The 18420-nt window shown below is 41.6% G+C and overlaps 1 protein-coding gene and 1 long non-coding RNA gene across 16 annotated transcripts in view; one reads left to right on the forward strand and one right to left on the reverse strand.

Annotated features, from left to right (window-relative positions):
- The window catches only part of ARHGAP26 (Rho GTPase activating protein 26), a 418456-nt gene that overhangs the window by 54075 nt on the left and 345961 nt on the right, over positions 1-18420 (forward strand). The gene's annotated exons all lie outside the window — the stretch shown is intronic.
- Positions 366-7141, reverse strand: LOC140633575 (uncharacterized). Its single transcript, XR_012031157.1, has 2 exons — positions 4395-7141; positions 366-3889 (listed from the first exon to the last, which is right to left on the reverse strand). It is a non-coding gene; the product is annotated as an uncharacterized lncRNA (long non-coding RNA).

The following is an 18420-nucleotide window of genomic DNA, read 5'->3' on the forward strand; positions in this document are numbered from 1 at the left end:
AACAAAGCTGAGCTTCTGGAATTTTTATTCTATTTTTTTGTAAAAGAAAAAGCAGGGAGTGCTGGGTGAGAATGAGTCAGTGACTTTGTGACAGCCACCTCTGGAATTAGCCTCTGTGGTTGTTCACAGTATGGTCCTGTGCCCTGTGGTTGTAATCTTACTACAGCCCTATCTTCTCCTGGGGGGGATTGAGAGCTCAGCTCTGGAGTTCAACAGACTTGGCTTAAATCCTGGCTCTACCACATACTTGTTTGGGATCCGAATCAAATGAACATCTCTAAGCCAAAGTTTTCTTTTTTTTAAAAATTTTTATTTATTTATGATGGTCACAGAGAGAGAGAGAGAGAGGCAGAGACATAGGCAGAGGGAGAAGCAGGCTCCATGCACCGGGAGCCTGACGTGGGATTCGATCCCGGGTCTCCAGGATCGCGCCCTGGGCCAAAGGCAGGCGCCAAACCGCTGCGCCACCCAGGGATCCCCTAAGCCAAAGTTTTCTTATCCTGGCTCAGCAAGCCCTCCATAAATGATGCCCTTTATTATTAATGGCGACAGCAGGGTGTGGTATCGATGGAGATAGGGGCAGTATGGCTGGTGATCATGTTTCAGTAACTGTGGAGAGCATGGGTTTTAAGGGTCAGGAATACCTGGGTTTCAGTCCTGATCTTACCATTCACCAGCTGGGTGACCAGTAACAGAAGAATATATATATAATATAGAGGTCAACAGTGTGGGCTCTTGAGTTAATGTGAGGATCCATTTCTGTCTTTGCCCCGTAATTTTTGGTGCCCCAGTTGTGGAAACTGCTTGAAGTTTCTCATTTCCAAAACAAAGGTGGTACTAGGACCTACCTCTCAGGATTGTTGCATGTATGCAGTACATCAGATAGTGCCTGGTACATGGAAGTGCTCAATAAACATCAGCTCTTACCAACTAATGGCTTCCCCTGGCATCCAGGAAGTGTTGATACCTCTTTTATTCCTTAAATGTAGTTTGTGTCCTCTTTCCCAGCACCAAAATTAATTTCAAGATTACTTTTCCTGGTCTTTGTTCCCTTTGTTTCTTTCAGTCTACCAAGGATTGAAGTAGGACTAGTAGATGGTTTGTTCTGTGATCAGTTACACACTCTCCTTTGGGGGAATAAATAGATGCTTTGCTTTGTGAGGTTCCTTCATGCGTAGGAATTGTCGCGTTTTTGGATCCTCAGCCTGGAACTCCCTGGGAGCCTCTGGCAGGCAGGTGGTATGAAATGCCAGAGATACTCAGGAGACAGATATCTGTTAAAAATGGAAAGTGTTGTCCTCTTTGACATTTCCACCCTTTCTTATGCAGAAAATTGAATGCACTTTAGTGGAAGGACTATTTTTGACTCTGCTTCTTTTACTAATTTAATTTTTTTTTTGTTTGTCACAGGTTTTTGGGCTTATAGCCTATCATTAATTAAAATTAGTTTACTTTTGGGGCACCTGAGTGACTGTGGTTGAGCCTCTGCCTTTGGCTCAGGTCATGATCCCAGGGTTTTGGGATCAAGTCTCGCATTAGGCTCCCCAGAGGGAGCCTGCTTCTCCCTCTGCATATGTCTCTGCCTCTCTCTGTGTGTCTCTCATGAATAAATAAAAAATCTTAAAAAAAAAAAAAAAAGATAGGTTTATTCTTTTTTGTAAAAGCCCAACACATAGAAGCTAAACCTCCCTTGTCATTTCTAACATGATTAAGAAAACAAAAATAAGGAAAAGCCTGAGAAGAAAATTAACAAATATGTTACTCTTTTCACCAAAGGTTTATCTTGCCACGAGTTTATTTTTCCCGATAATTAGTTTTAATGAAAACACTATCTTTCTTTGGGTTAACCTTCCTGGTCATTTCTAACATGATTGAGAAAACTAAAATAAGGAAAAGCCTGAGAAGAAAATTAACAAATATGTTACTCTTTTCACCAAAGGTTTATCTTGCCACGAGTTTATTTTTCTCGATAATTAGTTTTAACGAAAACACTGTATCTTTCTTTGGGTTAATTAAGGAAGAAAGGCTTTGCCCACATGTGTAGGGGGGCTGTTGATGGGTCGTTGCTGTGAGACCAGGGATGATCTGATTTCACTAGGACTTGCCTGTGGGATTGTCTCTGTATTTCTGAGGGTTGGCAGCACCCCCAGCACTCTAAGGGAGAGCTTCCACATGGCTCTTCTGTGTAGTTGCCCAGATCTGGACTTTGCCTCCTGTACCAGTGGTTGGACTAGTGTTCTAGGTGATTGTGACAAATAGCAGGGGCCTCTCATTCCTCTACCAGGCTGACCCTTGTCCTAGTATGACTGCATTGCTGCTTTATTTATCTAAGTGCTTTTGTGCTAATGATCCCCACTATTGGTATTACTGGAATTTGGCCACTGTGATCAAGAGAAAGGCACAGTTTGATATATAGGTTAGTAAGGGCTGGTGAGGCATGTATTTTTGTTGAGTCAGGGAAAGGCTGGTTATGATAAGGAGGGGAGGAGCTTTGAGGGTACTGTAACCTTTCTATTCTATAGGTTTCTGGTTGCAACTTCCTAAAAGGGAGAGAGAAGGCTGTATGCTATTTTCCTCCCTGCAAAGAATCTGACCAGGAAGGACCACATGTCCTGGGTCATACCTGCTAGCTCATTATGATTATTAATAGCTCCCCTTTTCTCAAAACTGCCCCAGTTTGGATATGGTCACCCTCTGAATGGATCACGTCAAGTTTCTTTGAAACCCTTGTCAGTAGGAATGAACATCAGCTTTTGGTGGTATTTTTTTTCCTAGTAGATCATAGCAGTGAGGCCACCACTTCTTCCATCCAAATAAGCAATAAAGAGTGGTTCTGTAGAAGTTTGTGACAAGTTCCACCTTTTATTAACTTTGAAAAGCTACAGATCTGCAGAACAGAGGGTACTTTTTTAGGTCCTCATTGTGGGAGAGAGTGAAATGCATTGTGATGTGATTGTTATCTTTATCTTTGGTTACTTACCATACCAGATTAAAAAAGTAAGACTTCAAGGCTAATGGGTTAAAATCAGATGTGATCATTAGGAAGATGAAGCCTAAAGGAACGGAATGATTAACTTTCCCAGAGTTACTAGCCAAGTGGACAATGGTGAATCTAGAGTGGGTGCCCAGCTATGCCTGGCTTTCTCCACTGCCCCTTGTTGTCTGCCATATTGACTTAGCATTTTCAACTCCATGCTCTGAAGGGATTTTATTCCCATTGTGCATAGGATGAAATTGATTCAGCACATGGGCCACTGTTGCATAGGAAGTGGTAGAGACAACCTTCAAGCTTAGGGCTGTTTTATACTGTTACTTTAGGGAGGGCTAAATGATGGATGTTTTTGACCTGATAAGAATAGTAGGATGGGGCAATTGGTTGGTATTAGGATGTGTTGTTGGTCCAGGGTGAACCTTTTAAAGCCTTCCTCTGTGAGTTTTAAGTCTTTTCCGTAGAATGCTGGCCAAGTCTTAGGATCACAGCATGTGGGGATGTTATTCATGTTCAATAAATGTCAGACAACATTCACAGATTTATGGCTTTGTAAATCCAGAGAGGCTACTATTATTACGTTTCCTTCCAAGCCCTGAATTGCTAGTGTTATTTCTTTTTTTAACAGTTCTAATAAAACAGCTCGTTACTATCAAGTATGGTTTAAAGATCTGGTTCAGAAAGGCAAGGTGATATATGTATTCTTTAATTCGTGCTATTGAGAGGGGCCATAGTGAGGATGAAAGATTTTGTGGTAAGAATAAGTTGTGGTAGAGGGTAGACGGGGGAAATGAAGGATTTTCAAAATCCCTAGTTTTTCCATTTGTGTTAAATCTCCACAGGTTTGAGATGTTGGTGAGAGTATATTCCAGAAGTTGGTTTCTTCATAGTTGTGATGACCTATGAGTGAGTCAAGACTTGATGTTTTCAGTTAATGATCTGGTGAACTCAGGCTTTTTTTTTTTTAATTAATAAAGCTGTGCAAGTGGGTTAAAATAAATCAGCATTCAGAAAGTGTTACTAATAGTACAAGTTTGTAAGGGGCTAATTGTCCAGACCAGCATTATTTTGTGTTTTTCTCCCAAGCACTTCTTGTGGGAGTTAGAGGTACACACACTCACAAAAGCCACTGAGCCACCAGGAGTTAAATACATTTGCCATCAAAAACATTTTGACCATTGTGATGAGTCACTCAGGCCACTCCATACTCCACCCCTTGTAGTTTGTATCATTTTCCTTGATATCTGTTTCCACCTACATGCATGTTCTCCAATCACCATAGTTACCTCAAAATATGTTTGAGAGGTTTGTTTTTTCAGATAGGCAAATATGATCTTGTAGATATGCTTCTTTCATTTAAAAAAATTACACAAAATGCTCTAATGCAAATTATAATAGCACATACTTTGTAGAGGTGTTTATGAGGATCGAAGATGATAATTTGTACAAAACTCCTCTCCTGATGGCTGGCACACACCTAGATGCAGCTGCTAGTTTGTCTCTTTCTCATTTTCTGTGGCTCACTGTGTTGCTCTTCTCATCCCATTGAAATAACTCATGTAAAGATCCCATCGATTATGATGTAAGAACCAGTCCTTAATGTTCTTTTTCTGTGTATTTGATGACTCTGTGCTCCTGCTGGTACTAAGCCCTCTGTTGTACCTGGAAACATTTCTTATGTGTGGCCCTGCTTTACCCTTGGTGTCCTCCTACCTCTCTGGCCTTTCCTCTTTTTTTCTTTTTTCTTTTTTTTTTAAAGATTTTATGTATGTACGTATGTGCGAGAGAGAAAGCATGAGCAGGGTGAGGAGCAGAGGAAGAAGCAGACTCCCTACTGAACAGAGAGCCCGATGTGGGGCTTGACACCGGAACTCCTGGACCATGACCTGAGTCAAAGGCAGATGCTCAGACTGAGCCACCCTGGTGCCCTTGGACTTTCCCCTTTTCTTTTCCTCTGTTCTTTGGCCTCTTTCGCTGTTGTCCTGAGAAGATTGTCTTTGAGTTTCTATGCTCAGTTCACTGGAGATTCTTTAGTTGTCTTGTTTACTTCTGTGCATGATATTGAGGTATCCATCTCTGGTGTGACTTCTCTTTTGGGCTTCTGTGTATTCATTTTACAGCTGTCTGACTAGCATTTCTGTCAGGATATCTCCTGGCACTCAGATTAAACCCAGGTCAAATGCAAACTGCTTTCCCCTTCCTTCTGCAAACATGCCTTCCTCTTCCTCCCAGCTCCAGGTCTTGGAATGTGCATCTCTCCTCTCTCCACTTCTTCCCTTTACCCTTTCCAGAATCTTTGCGGCTTTTTCCTCCTGTGACTCTGTTTTTCCAGTTGGTAGTAACAATTTCCTGTGGATCTGACACTGGTGAAGCCCCTTGCATCTGGTCTTTACCTTCTCCCTTTGCTGCTAGCATGATAGTTCTTCCTACTACCAGCTTCCATAGCGCTCACCTGACCCTTCGAATGGCTTCTAATAGTAGTGCTCACCTTCTGTGTTTGTGCTTCTGGATCCAGACTTCTACTGATCCCTGACAAATTTTCCCAAAGCACAGGTTTGGGCATATCCCATCTGCACTCAAGTCCTTCCTTGGTTTCTTATTGTGCATCAAATTATGAATACCTACCAAAACCCTTATTATACCTGTCCTTTGGTGTACCCCATCAGTTGACACAGGGGATGAAGTTTTTCAGGCTGTTGTTCTGATAGTCACTTGGTATTCTTGGTACTCTCTTGGTATTCTCTCACTGGTCCACTGGTGAAGTGAAATATTGTCAGTTTTCATTTAATAATTTTATGAACTGAAATGTATCTCCTCTCCCCAAATTGACATGTTCAGGCCTTCATCCCCAGTGTGACTATATTTGATAAGGCCTATAAGGAAGGTAATTAAGGTTAAATGAGATAATAAAGGTTGGTTTATATTGGAATAGCGTCCTTAGAAGAGGAGACATCAGAGGTCTCTGGCTCCCTCTCCTGCTGCACATGCACAAAGGAAAGGCTGTGAGAACACACAGCAAGAAGGCAGCTGCCTGAAAGCCAGGGAGAAAGCCCTCCCCAGAACCCAAGCATACTGGCACCTTCATGTCAGACTTTGAATCTCCAGAACTGTGAGAAATGAATACCTGTTGTTGAAGCCATTTAGTCTATGGTATTTTCTTATGCCAGCGTGAGCTGACTAATACAAATAACAAGTAACTTATTGTAGATATTTCATGTGGCAGGCATGGGACACACAGGGAAATGAGGCCTTTGCTGCCATGCAGGGTGGGTAAATCCTTTTGCCCTTACCCTGACAATCTGTAGCTTTCAGTCAAAAGTATTGAACACTCATTAAGAGCAGGGGACTGTGTTGAACATTGAGTTTACAAAGGTAATGAAGAGCTCAGAACCTAGAGGGGAAGAAAGATAAATAGATTTTTGTGATTCAGTGGAAGTTGAGTCTGATTAAATGTTCAAAGTATGTATGTCGCTACCATGATTATTTAGGCAAGGGATGTGAATAACTGATAAAGTCATAAATGGATCCTGAAAGAGAAATAGATTGTAATGTTTATCATCTTCAGTTTAACACATTTTCCTCCAGTTTTTTACTTTTTTCCCTCTCTGATTATAAAAATAAAAAGTGAAAAACACCTGTTCCCTATAGAAAATTTGAGAAGTACAGAAAATTGTAAAGAAGTAGGAACAGTCATAATTCCACCACAAAGAGAGAATTTCCTTTCTCTTTTTAAATGTTTTGTGTCCTTCTAAATGTCTGTGCATTAATTTCCCTATCTAATCTCCTAACTTGAAACATATAGAGTGTTTCCATTAATTTTTTGCTAGTTTAGAGAACTCGATTGATAGTTTCATCCATAAATCTTTGGCTCTGTTTAAAGGCATTTCCTTTGAATAGACTACTTAAAGGCGAATTAGTCAAAGGACATAAACACTGTTAAGGTATTTGGGGACATCAAACCAACCACAGACATATGTTGAGTCTCTTCTGTGTGAACAAGTGACTGTGCTTGGCTTTTGCGTTTGGATACTGGGGCTGGAGACAGTGGGATGAGAACGAGATGTGCCCTTGGAGTTGGTGTAAGCTCGAAGGGAGACACATCTGTGAGACGGAAGCTCTGAGGACCTTTTCCTTTTATGTGGCTTATACAGTCTTTCCAAAATGATAAGGAGATTTTAAATTTTTTTTTAATTAATTAATTTATTTATTTATGATAGTCACAGAGACAGAGAGAGAGGCAGAGACACAGGCAGAGGGAGAAGCAGGCTCCATGCACCGGGAGCCCGACGTGGGACTCGATCCCAGGTCTCCAGGATCGCGCCCTGGGCCAAAGGCAGGCGCCAAACCGCTGCGCCACCCAGGGATCCCTGATAAGGAGATTTTAAACCAGCAATTGAAAATATTTTGGCCTAGGCATTACAAAGTTTGCTGGGGTTCTGGGGCATTTTTATACTGACTCATAAATGGGTCATATTTTTGACAAGGAAGAAACTTGTTCATATGTAACAAGTGATGTTTAATTTTTAAAGCTGGGGATCCCTGGGTGGCGCAGCGGTTTAGCGCCTGCCTTTGGCCCAGGGCGCGATCCTGGAGACCCGGGATCGAATCCCACATCGGGCTCCCGGTGCATGGAGCCTGCTTCTCCCTCTGCCTATGTCTCTGCCTCTCTCTCTCTCTGTGACTATCATAAATAAATTTAAAAAAATTAATTTTTTAAAGCTGGATTTGTGTATGTTATAGGCTTCTCTGAGGAGATTTTGACCAATAGTCAAAAAATTGTGACCATGATTTATTTTCTTAAGGCACATAACACTTCTTTTCAAAGAGATTTGCCAAGAGAGGCTTATTTTAACTGATCTTAAATGTATGTTAAGTATACATCCAGAAAAAATACACAGCCTAGAAGTGCACACTTGAAAAATTGGCACAAAGTGAATGCATCCATGTAATCACTACTCAGGCCAAGAAATAAAAAATATCAGCATACCATAAAGCTCCTTTCTTAAATCCACCCCATCCCTGCTCTTTGAAGATAACTATTACTTCTGAATTCCAGTGATCTAGATTTTGCCTCCTGTTGAGTTTTATAAGTTTCAAACTGTTTGAAAATTTGTTTTTGTTTGTTTTTAGAGGGGGGAAGGGCAGAGGGTGATAGAATCTCAAGCAGACTCTATGCCCAGCCCAGAGCCTGACGTGGGGGCTTAATGCCACAACCCTGAGATCATGACCTGAGCTGAAATCAGGAGTCAGACACTGAACTGATTGAGCCACCCACATTCCCTCTAGAAACTTGTTTTTAAAATTAAGTAAATTCCAGGTAACATACCAATATCCTTCATCTATTGCTGTATAATAAAGCTCACCAAACAGAACATTTGTGTTTCTTAGGACGCAGGGGATTGAGCGAGAGCTTTTCTTGGCCTATCCTGGGTTCACTCATGCAGCTGGATTCAGGCTGGAACAGGGCATCTCCCTGTATAGTCTTTCTTCCTGGCCTTGTCTGTGGTAAGGCTGTCTTAGAAAAGTGTCCCAAAGTGCAAAGGTTGAGGTCTCAGTTCCTCTGGAAGCCTGGGCTATGCAGTTTGCACAGCACCAGTTCTGCTACATTCTGTTGGCCAAAGCAAGTCACAAGGCCAACCCAGATACAGGGGAGGGGAAAAGTAGACTCCACCTTTGGATGGGAAAATGTCAAAGTCACATTGCAGAGGAGCTTGCTTTAAATATATGTGAGCATCAAACAGCATATATCATATCATTTGAAGAGTACTAAAACTGTGTAGGCCAAGGTTATTAACACAAAACTGTATTTGCATTGTTGAGGCTTTGTTCCACCTGGTTCACATGTGAAGACTGTCACTTGACAGAGCAAAGTCACCAGGGCCAGTTAGGGGATTCATTTTTATCTTCATTTGCTTTAAGAGAATTGGGTCACAAATAAAAGTGCCTTTAGGGCTTGACCTTTTTTGGTTTGGCAAACATTGTTTGCCCTTTACCACGTCTTTTTCTTTTTCTTGATATTCCTTCACTGTTTGACATCTCAGCTTATCTCAAGAAGTGATTTATTTTATTTTATTTTTTTTATTTTATTTTTTTAAAGATTTTATTTATTTATTTTAATTTTTTTTTTTTTTTATGATAGTCACACAGAGAGAGAGAGAGAGAGAGAGGCAGAGACACAGGCAGAGGGAGAAGCAGGCTCCATGCACCGGGAGCCCGATGTGGGATTCGATCCCAGGTCTCCAGGATCGCGCCCCGGGCCAAAGGCAGGCGCCAAACCGCTGCGCCATCCAGGGATCCCTCAAGAAGTGATTTAAAGCTAATGGTTTAACAACCTGAACACTATTCTGGAGTTTAAATGGCTGTGGTTAAAAGCACATTCTATCTGAAACTGTCAGCTACTCCTTCTCTTTTATTCTGGTCCTTGACTACCAGGACCAGGTCAGGAGGCCTTTACATTTTACTCTTGGGTTGGTCCCAGAATCTGTATTAAGATGAAATAATCTGAGTAACAGAAAGGCTGTTTGATACAAGAAGAGTCTCTGACTTATCAAAGATACTTGATTTATATATTACCAAAAAGATGCCTAATTGGTGATTTTCTTTGACTCATTTACTCAGGTGTCTTTTCAGAACTTTGTGAAGCAGTTTTGGATTTGGTTTGGTAATGCTAATAGGAGTGGGTTGCCTTTATGGAGTACTTTACTGTGTTTAGGGAGGGCATAGAGGTTTCGTGCTTTACTTTGAGTGGCTCACAGGGTTTTGGGGGACCAAGTTAGGCAATGTATGGTTGGCATATGGTACATAAGAAAAGCTCAATAATGGATGACCAACGCTTTCATTTAATTGAGTGCTTGTTGTGATCAATATTTTTCAGTTGTATTAATGCGTATAATCCTCATAAAACCCTCTAAGATTGCTCTGTTTTTATACCCATTTTGGAGATCAGGAAGTTAAATAAACAGAGTTAAATAATTCACAGGTGTAGTTAGTGGCAAAGCCAGGATTCAAACTCATGCCATCTGGGTTCAATTTCAGTACCCTTTCCTGTTTCTCTCAAGGATGGAATCTTTGAGTACTTTGACATGAGGTCTGCATTGTTTGAGAAGGCAGGATATCTGACCCCATTCCACAGACTCCGCCCTCCCCTATTGTTTAATGCCAGAGCCAGGCACCCTGGGCGGCAGTGAAGTCACAGGGGCTCTGCACTGGCAGTGCCATGCTGCTGCCTCACTCACTTCGTGAGCTCTCTGAGGTTTCCACTTCTCACTGAGCCTAAGGTTCATTTCTTCTCTCTGAGAGGGGGTCTGGCTTCCATAAAGCGTGACAGCTTTTTTTCCTGTGTGTTGAAGGAGTCCTACAAATTATTTACAACTTTATTTATTTATTTATTTATTTATTTATTTTTATTTACAACTTTAAATATATTTTCCTTGCTCTGCATATTTTAATTGGATAATCTATAAGGCAGGAGCTAAATGCTCTTACCCGGGTATGTTGGTTAGGCCACCTTTTTTTCTGAGTCTCTTACATAATCAATCTGAAATACTTGCATGGTTTTCCTTGGCATCTCTGGTAGTTTTGATGCATCTTGAAAACTAATGAAGACATTAGTTTTCCCAGAAGAAGCAGACCTTGGGTTCTCAGAGTGGGGATTGGAAGAGAACTGCAGGGTGGCCCAGTTTTCTGTCTCCTCACAGTGGTTCAGAGAGGTTTGAAATTGGACAGCTAGAAACAAGACTTGTTGGCTCACTTTTGGCTTACCTTTTTTTCCAGTTTAGAAAACCTTTGGATCAGATGGCACATTAGGCATCTCACATACTTTGCTTCATCTATTTTTTAAAATAGATCTGTGATGTCAGTATTACTGTCCCTGTTTGACAGACGTGAAGCCTGAAGGACATTTATACAACTTGCCCCAGGACGAATGAAAAGTATCCCATGTGGTGCTGGGATCCCATCTCTGGATTTTCTGATTTCAAATCCTATGCTATTCCCTGTGCAACTTCCCCTATACCACATGTCCTTCGAACACCCTTTCAGTCTCTCACAGAACAAATTTGGAAACCAAAAGAGTTTTTTGTATAAAATCCGTTATCTGGAACGTGCCCTTGTCATCTTTCCACTTTGCCTCAGAGTCCCTGAGATGAAGTAATGAAGTTTGGAGGCAAGCAGGCCTGGGATTAGGTTCCCATTAAGTTATTTGGCAAGAGAAAACAAAAGAGTAGACGTCATGAGAAACTTTCCCATTGTATCTCTAAAGCTCAGTGGAGGATACTCGGTCGGAAAGTTCTGTTCTTCCCCTGAGAGGAATTAAGAAAGGGAGGAAAGATCTTGGGCAAAATTCTGTTTTTTTCACCCTCTCCCGCCGACCAACCTCAGTGCTTTGCGTTCGGTTCTCTGCTTTCCTTTCCTACCACCTACCTTGCGAATCCTCACACTTAAGGGTGTGATTGTAATAGGGTGTCTTGTTCCCCTCCGCTCTCACTGGAGCTTCACTTGAGGGATAAGGATACCTACTTTTTAGGTTTGTAGTGCCTAGCTGTGCTCACTTCTCTCCCTTTTTGCCCTGTTCTTGCCCCTTGGTGCTTTGCAGAACTTAAGAGCTTAGGGTGGAGCTTTCAATTGAACATAAGCAAAGAAATGCAAAAGAAAATGAACTTTGTAGTGCAATTGCCAAAGGCATAATGGTGTCAGAACCAGTGTTGGGTCAGGTAAGTTTGGGATAGAGTGAAGGCTCTTACAGTGTTGGCTGTGTCACCTCAGGTTATTGAACCTTTTGGAGGTGTTTCTTTTTATTTTATTTTTTTAATTTTACATACACTTCAAGATACTTGTGACTTTTAGAATAATTAAATGAATTAAGCATCCCAGACAGTCTCTTGCACATGGGAGGGGGTGGTTAATAAATGACAGCTCTTGGTTCATTTGCTACAAATGCACAAAACAAGGTTGTCTGACAGATTTGGTCCAGTACTTATGTTGTAGGATCAATTTTGGAAAAGGAGGCACCTTTTCCTCCTTTTCAGACTAGAAACTTTCTAGTCTGAAACCTTCATTTTGTAGATGAGAAAACTGAAACCCAGTCACTGTCAAAGCTATAGAACTAGTTAAGGGCAAAGCTGAGACTAGAACTCAGAACCTCTGACTCTTGGCTTATGCTCTTTATGGCATCATGACTGATACAGTCCAGATGTTTAGGGCATCTGTAGGGCAGGATTTGCTGGAATCACCTATGAAGGGATGGAGATATTCAGAAAGCAACTTCTTTGGACTCTGTCCCAGACTATTGAATCAAAATCTCTGGAGGTATAGCCATGGATCTTCATTTTAACAGACACTTTAGATGATTCTTAAGCATCTTAGGAGTTTGAGATGAGTAGTTGGAATTGATCGTGGATTTGAGCCTCATTGCTCTTGTGTCATAATGAATTGATATTCATAGAGTTATCCCACAAGCATTATGACCACTGTCATGGGAACTAATGGTAATCTACTGTAATGATGCTTATGGCACCTACCACTTAAGGAGTACCCATTGTGTGCTATGTATGGTCTGAGCACCGTCAGCCACTTAGAACAGTGCTTGATATATCATAAGCCCTCTGTAAGTGTTTACTGCAGTAACCTTATTTAATTTTCATATTATTTCTTTGAAAGTTGTCATTGTTGGTTTCACAGACATAATAAACTGATGTCAAATAACTCGTCTAGGGTCACACAACTAGCACGTTGACAGAACTGGATTTTGAATCTCATGTGTGTCTGATACTGAAACCCATGTGGGATAGTAGATGCATGCATATGAAATATTCTGGCACTAAATATTAAAATTTAAAGGATTTTTTTTCATTATAAGAATATCTTTCCAGGTTTGTTGATAAAATCTTCTGAGACAGACCTAAGAGAGACCTCACACAGGTAAATAATCCTTATCTGGCTTACTCAAAACAAAAAAGTTCTGGAGTGAGGGTTTCCTGAGAGTAAACGAGCTGGTAAAAAAGAATTTGTTCATCAGGGAAATGTTCTAATTTTGTAGTCTCCATTGGTGCCAAAGATATGGATGGTGAAGGGAAAAGGTGGCAGCCATATTCTAAGAGCCATATTCTGCTTCTAAAGCCCACAGAGCTCAAAGACTGGAGAACTTGGAAAAACTTTTGTGCTTTGCAGTTTTGTATCTTTTCTGCTTGTTTTGTGACATTGCTTGACCTGGAGATTTTGGAGTTTCTTATACTTCACCCTCTAGTTGCATATGGAATGAGCCCCCATCCAGTAGGATGTGGCCATGGAAGTGCAGGTGAGGGACTATTAATATTGATTTTGTATTCTGTGCAGACACTCCACCTCCAAAACAATTCCAAACTCGATGGTTTTCAAACCATCTTGATTTAACTGACTGATCTGCACTATGGGCAGGACTCATCAGAGTAGCCTATTTGTACTCCAGATGGCATTGGGAGGACTTGAAGGCTAGGGGCTGGAATCATCTGAAACCTTGCTCACTTACCTGTCTGATATCTGGCTCAAAGAACTGAAACAGCTGTAGGTAGGAAGAGCTGGTCTTCCCTTCTCTATGGTCTCTCCATATGGTGTATCCAGCATGATGGCTTCACCTCCACAAGGTGGCTCTGGGCTCCAAAGTCATTTGTCTGGGCGAAGGAGGGCAGGATGTGGGGTGGTGCATACCAGAGAAATGCCATGTGCCTCTTAAGACCCAGCTTCTGAAATCATACAGTGTTACTTCTTCCATTTTCTTTTGGTCGAGGCTCTTGCAGTGTCCCACCAGGTTTAAGAAGAGGGGAACAGAGGCCTCACTGCTTGATAGTGAAATGTCTCTGTCTCATATATTGTCAGAATAACAGGTGGGATGGGCTGTACTAGTGTGACCATCTTTGGACAACATAATCTGCCACAAAACCATTGATACTACTCTTGCTAAATAGGCTCTTTCAGGGCCTGAATAGTTTGAGTCCCTTTATTCCTATGGTTAGTGTGATTTATGAATTTGCAGGTGTTCAAAAGGCTAACCTTAAACAGTTTTTTGGTGGAACCTGAACTGGTTTATTCAGAGCTATGTGCATATATATTTATATATATGTCATGGGGAGTGGCTGGCAAAGCTTACCTCATCATGAAGGAATAATCCATAGATTATTTTTTCTTTTACAAGGGAACAAATTTCTTTGTCCAAAGGTCTAGACAACTTCTCAGAGTGCTTAGTTATTGTAAGTTCTTTTGACAGTTGTTTAATGAGGCCTGAAATGTTGGAAGAGTTTGTGAACAAGACAGACAAGGTTTTCCTCTTATAAGAAGCTTAGATTTTTGCAGAAAAGGGAGACTGTACTCAAATCAATGGATAAGAATTTCAAATAGTTTTAAGATTCCTGTGTAAACAGATAGGGAGACCTCAGGATAAGTGGTAGTTGAATTGGTGTTATGTGGTCCGAGTTAGTTGGCCAACAGTCATCAGAAAAGACTTCTGAGGAGTTTCATTTAGCCTTCTTGTCTGGGTCTCCATGTATGTGCCTCATTTGTAAGTGGAGATGAAATTATTAAGGAATGGCTGTGATCAGCATGGGCTTGTTTACAAAATCTTGGAATAATAGTTGGATTAGCTACACTTTCACTATCTACCAGTTTTATTTCTCCTCCCCCCCCCCCCGAAGAAAAGTTTAATAGAGATAATTTAGGAACATAAAAAGAGGTATCACTCCCCACAATAAACACATATAGTTCATTTATTTACCCTAAGACTGAAAGTGTGAAAAAGATGTAAGAGGAGATTTTATAAGTTTATAAAAACTGGATTAGTAATAGGTTATTTAGGGAAGTTAGTAATGTTAGGATATGTCTCTTTCCACTTAAGAATCTAAAAGGTCCGCTACATGATTTGCCTTTCACCATCTTATCCCATCCATACAATAAACAGTAATTGTCAGCCTTCTCTGGTCAGCTTATGGGGGCTGAGAATAAACTGTAATCAGGTCTCTGTGTTCATGGAGGCAGACAAAAAAGAAATCAATGAGACAAAATAAATCATAAAAATAACCAGGAAAGAAACAAATCCTAGATGATAGAGAGGGACTGACTTTAAGTAAGGTGTCATGGAAGATCTCTGAGGTGGTAAACACAGGGGTCAGTTATTGTGGTGCTCAGCCGGTTGCTGGAAGATGTATTGGCCCAAATGCAGGATATATTAGTACCAGTGTGCTTAAAGTATAATTGAGGAAAGCCTGGATGAGAGCTGGTGGAGGCTGTGCTTCCTTCAATGTATCGAGTCCTTGTATCCTTAAAGTTGAATAAGAGCCCATTGCCCTGGCCAGAGTGTTCCATGGTTACAAGTGACACTGAGGGAAGGTCCCTTGCAGAGCTCCTTTTGTTCTGAACCCAGGTCTGATGGAACCTGTAGTTTGTTGGCTCTACCTGAAGTTTATCCTGTGAGTGCTAAGAAGCAAGAGATATCAAAAAACCTGACTTCATCTTCGCTTCATATTTTTGTTGGAGAGCAGTTGCTAAGTGACAGATTCTCTGGCTGCAACAAAGGAGGTGGCCAAGGAAAAGGGTGGAGGCAAATGGAGTAGTGTAGTGTATGAGTCCTGCTAAAGAAGACTTCTAGGAACAAAATTCCAGAAAGAGCGAGAGAGGGTATTTTATTTCCAGAGGGAGATCCTGTTGCAAAATTTCCCACATCCATTGTGTCTACCTCTTCCACCTCCCTTGTGATCTCTGCTCCTGGTTTTGGGGTTCATAGACTTTTGTTGGCTTGATCAGAGCCCCTGAAGCCTCAAGTCTGGTGGTAATTACCGGAGTGAGGTGGCCTGGTGTGTGAGAGTGCACTTCCCCTTGTAGAACATTGTACAACTCTTCAGGGGGGAAAGGGCCTTTAAATGGGAACATTTGGTTCACATTATTTTGATTTGTGTTAACGGGTTGGTTCCAAAGTCATGACTTGCTTTGGGAAATCTAATGGAGAACACTTGCAGGGTGTTAGGGGTTTGCTTTTTTTTTTTTCAAGTGATATTTCTCCTGCATTCTTCTCTGGTCACCTTTCCTTGTTCTGCAGATAATCCACTAACATTTCCAATCCTTCATTGTCTTGTGAGAAGGCATCTTTTCTTGAAATTGTTTTTGAACACAGGAGTGTGGAATTTTCTGGGCATGTAAGTGTGTGAGACAGAAGGTTTGTGGTCATATCCCCCTTTTCCTTACTGTTAATATTCTCATCTGGATTATAGGATGTTGTGTCATTTATGCCTTTGTCTTGTGTATTTCTGATTATAGGTGACCCTTAGGTTGGTGGAGTTTATCTTGGGCTCAGTATTCTGCATAGGGAGTATTTTGGATTAGGATTGAGTGGAGTAAGTTCATGTGTTTCTGGAAGGACTAAGAGAAGAAGGTGTCCAGAGGCCCCATGGGTGGAACCCAATATTTTATCTGTATACACCTAGTAGTTAAGAGAATGGCATTTAGAAATTTTTGTTACCTACCAGTCCTGTTACCTTGGATGGGCCACTTACTTAACCTGTCTGAGGCCAATTTTCCATCTTTAGAATGGGATGGCAATTTCTTCAAAATGAATATTTGAGGGTCAGATGAAATAATATATGGAAAGGGCTAAGCACATAGTAAAACTGTTTAACACATAAAACAACTGTTAACAACAATAGGTGCATTTGTGTGTGGAGACTTGATAGATCGTGTATTCTGGCAGTGAAGAGTGGGACAAAGTCATGAAAATGACCTTCCTTGAAGAAGCCCATCAGTTAGATGAATTTCTTGTAGAAATAAACAGGCTTTGAATCCAAGGTTGCCCAAACCTTTGTCCTCCAAAGCCTGTTTGGCCAAAACCCTGGAGTTGGCATCTGTTGTTTTATGAGGCTCAGAGGTGGACCTGCCCACCTTTGATCATTTCTTAAACTTATTTTTGTTTGGTTTTGTTTTTCTGCATCTGGAGAAGCTTGCCATGAATATTCCCTACCTCCTGTAATCACCCTGGAGGTTTCCAAGACCTCTCGGCACCTTGGATGACGTCGGATAGTTGGCTCTGGGACCTAGGCTTGCTCCCAAGTCTTGCTGGCTGCTGCTCCTGGCTTCCTGGCTTGCAGCTGGGGGTGGTGGGGAGAGTGATCACTCTGGGAGCCAGATTGAGTCCTGTCTCTCACCAGCATTGGAGTGGAGCTCAGGATGCAGGGAGATGGGCTCATAGAAGCAAACAGTGTGGGGTTCATTGGCATAAAAAGGGCACCTTAGATTGCTAGACATGCTATCTCACCAGACTGTAATATTTACAATTTTGCCTACCATTCATTGAATGTTTATTACATGCTGGACATGCATAGAGTAGTAATATATAATCTCCATTTTCCCAGTCAGAAAATTGAGGCCTTTGGTCCTGAAAGCACATACTTCAGCTGTTTATATAGTCCGAAGACTTCTTGATTTTTTTTCTAATATCTAGAAAAGTTCTTAATCTCAGTGTGTGAAGAAATGGGCCAGAATGGGTGCAGTGGAAAGACTGTTGAACTCCAAGGTGACAAGCAGTTTCTCCTCCTACTCTACTTCTCTGTTGCCCTTCCTTCTAGTTCATAAGACCTGAAGCTTGGCATGGAAAGGTGACACTGATGTGGTGATTAGGATCCTGAGCTCTGGCCTCAGACATTCTCAGGATTGAGTCCTGGCTCTGCATTTGTTTATTAAGGGGCCTTGGTAAGTGGCAGCCTCCTCTGAGCCTGTTGCCTCATCTGGGGATGACAGCTGTCTCCTTCCACTATTGTAGGGACTAAGCAAGATAACACATGGGAAAGCACCTGGTATCAGTACATGGGAGCTAAAAACTAGAGATTGTTATTCTTTTTCAGAGATTCTTGTTTTCCCCTAATGAGTGGGTGGTTTTAAAGCTTTTTTTTTTTTTTTTTTTTTTTAAGGGGGAGTGTCGATAGACTTTGTTGAGAATTCTGATGATTGTTCTGGACTCTCTCCCAAGAAAATGCATGTTCATCCAAATCACGCTTACTTTCTCAGGGTTCAGGACCTTGCCAAGCTCCTTGTCTGTGAACTCCAGAAGGAGACCCTTTAGACAATCATAGCTGCCTTTCCTCGGGGACCTCTCTGTATTGTCCCCGTGACCCCTCCTGACCCTTGGCCGAGGCTGGGCCATGTAGAAAAGCCCTTCTGTGAGGCCTACAAGGACAGTGCTTCCTGCTCCTCTGCTCCATTCACTAACAAGCAGCCTCCTGATGTTTTGCCCTGGCATTGCTGCCCAGAACAAACACCAGCAGTGTCCTTTAGGAGCTGCAGCTTTTGAGGAAGCTGTCAGGGGAGCAGGGAAAATCCGGCTGTGTCTTCCTTGGCTAGGTTATTTCAGAGATGAGAGAGGGAGGAAAGGGGATGGAGCAACAGACTCTGGGATCAGAGGAATAACAGAACTACTATGT

This window comes from Canis lupus, chromosome 5 (genome assembly GCF_048164855.1).
Source record: "Canis lupus baileyi chromosome 5, mCanLup2.hap1, whole genome shotgun sequence".
Classification (NCBI taxonomy): domain Eukaryota; kingdom Metazoa; phylum Chordata; class Mammalia; order Carnivora; family Canidae; genus Canis; species Canis lupus.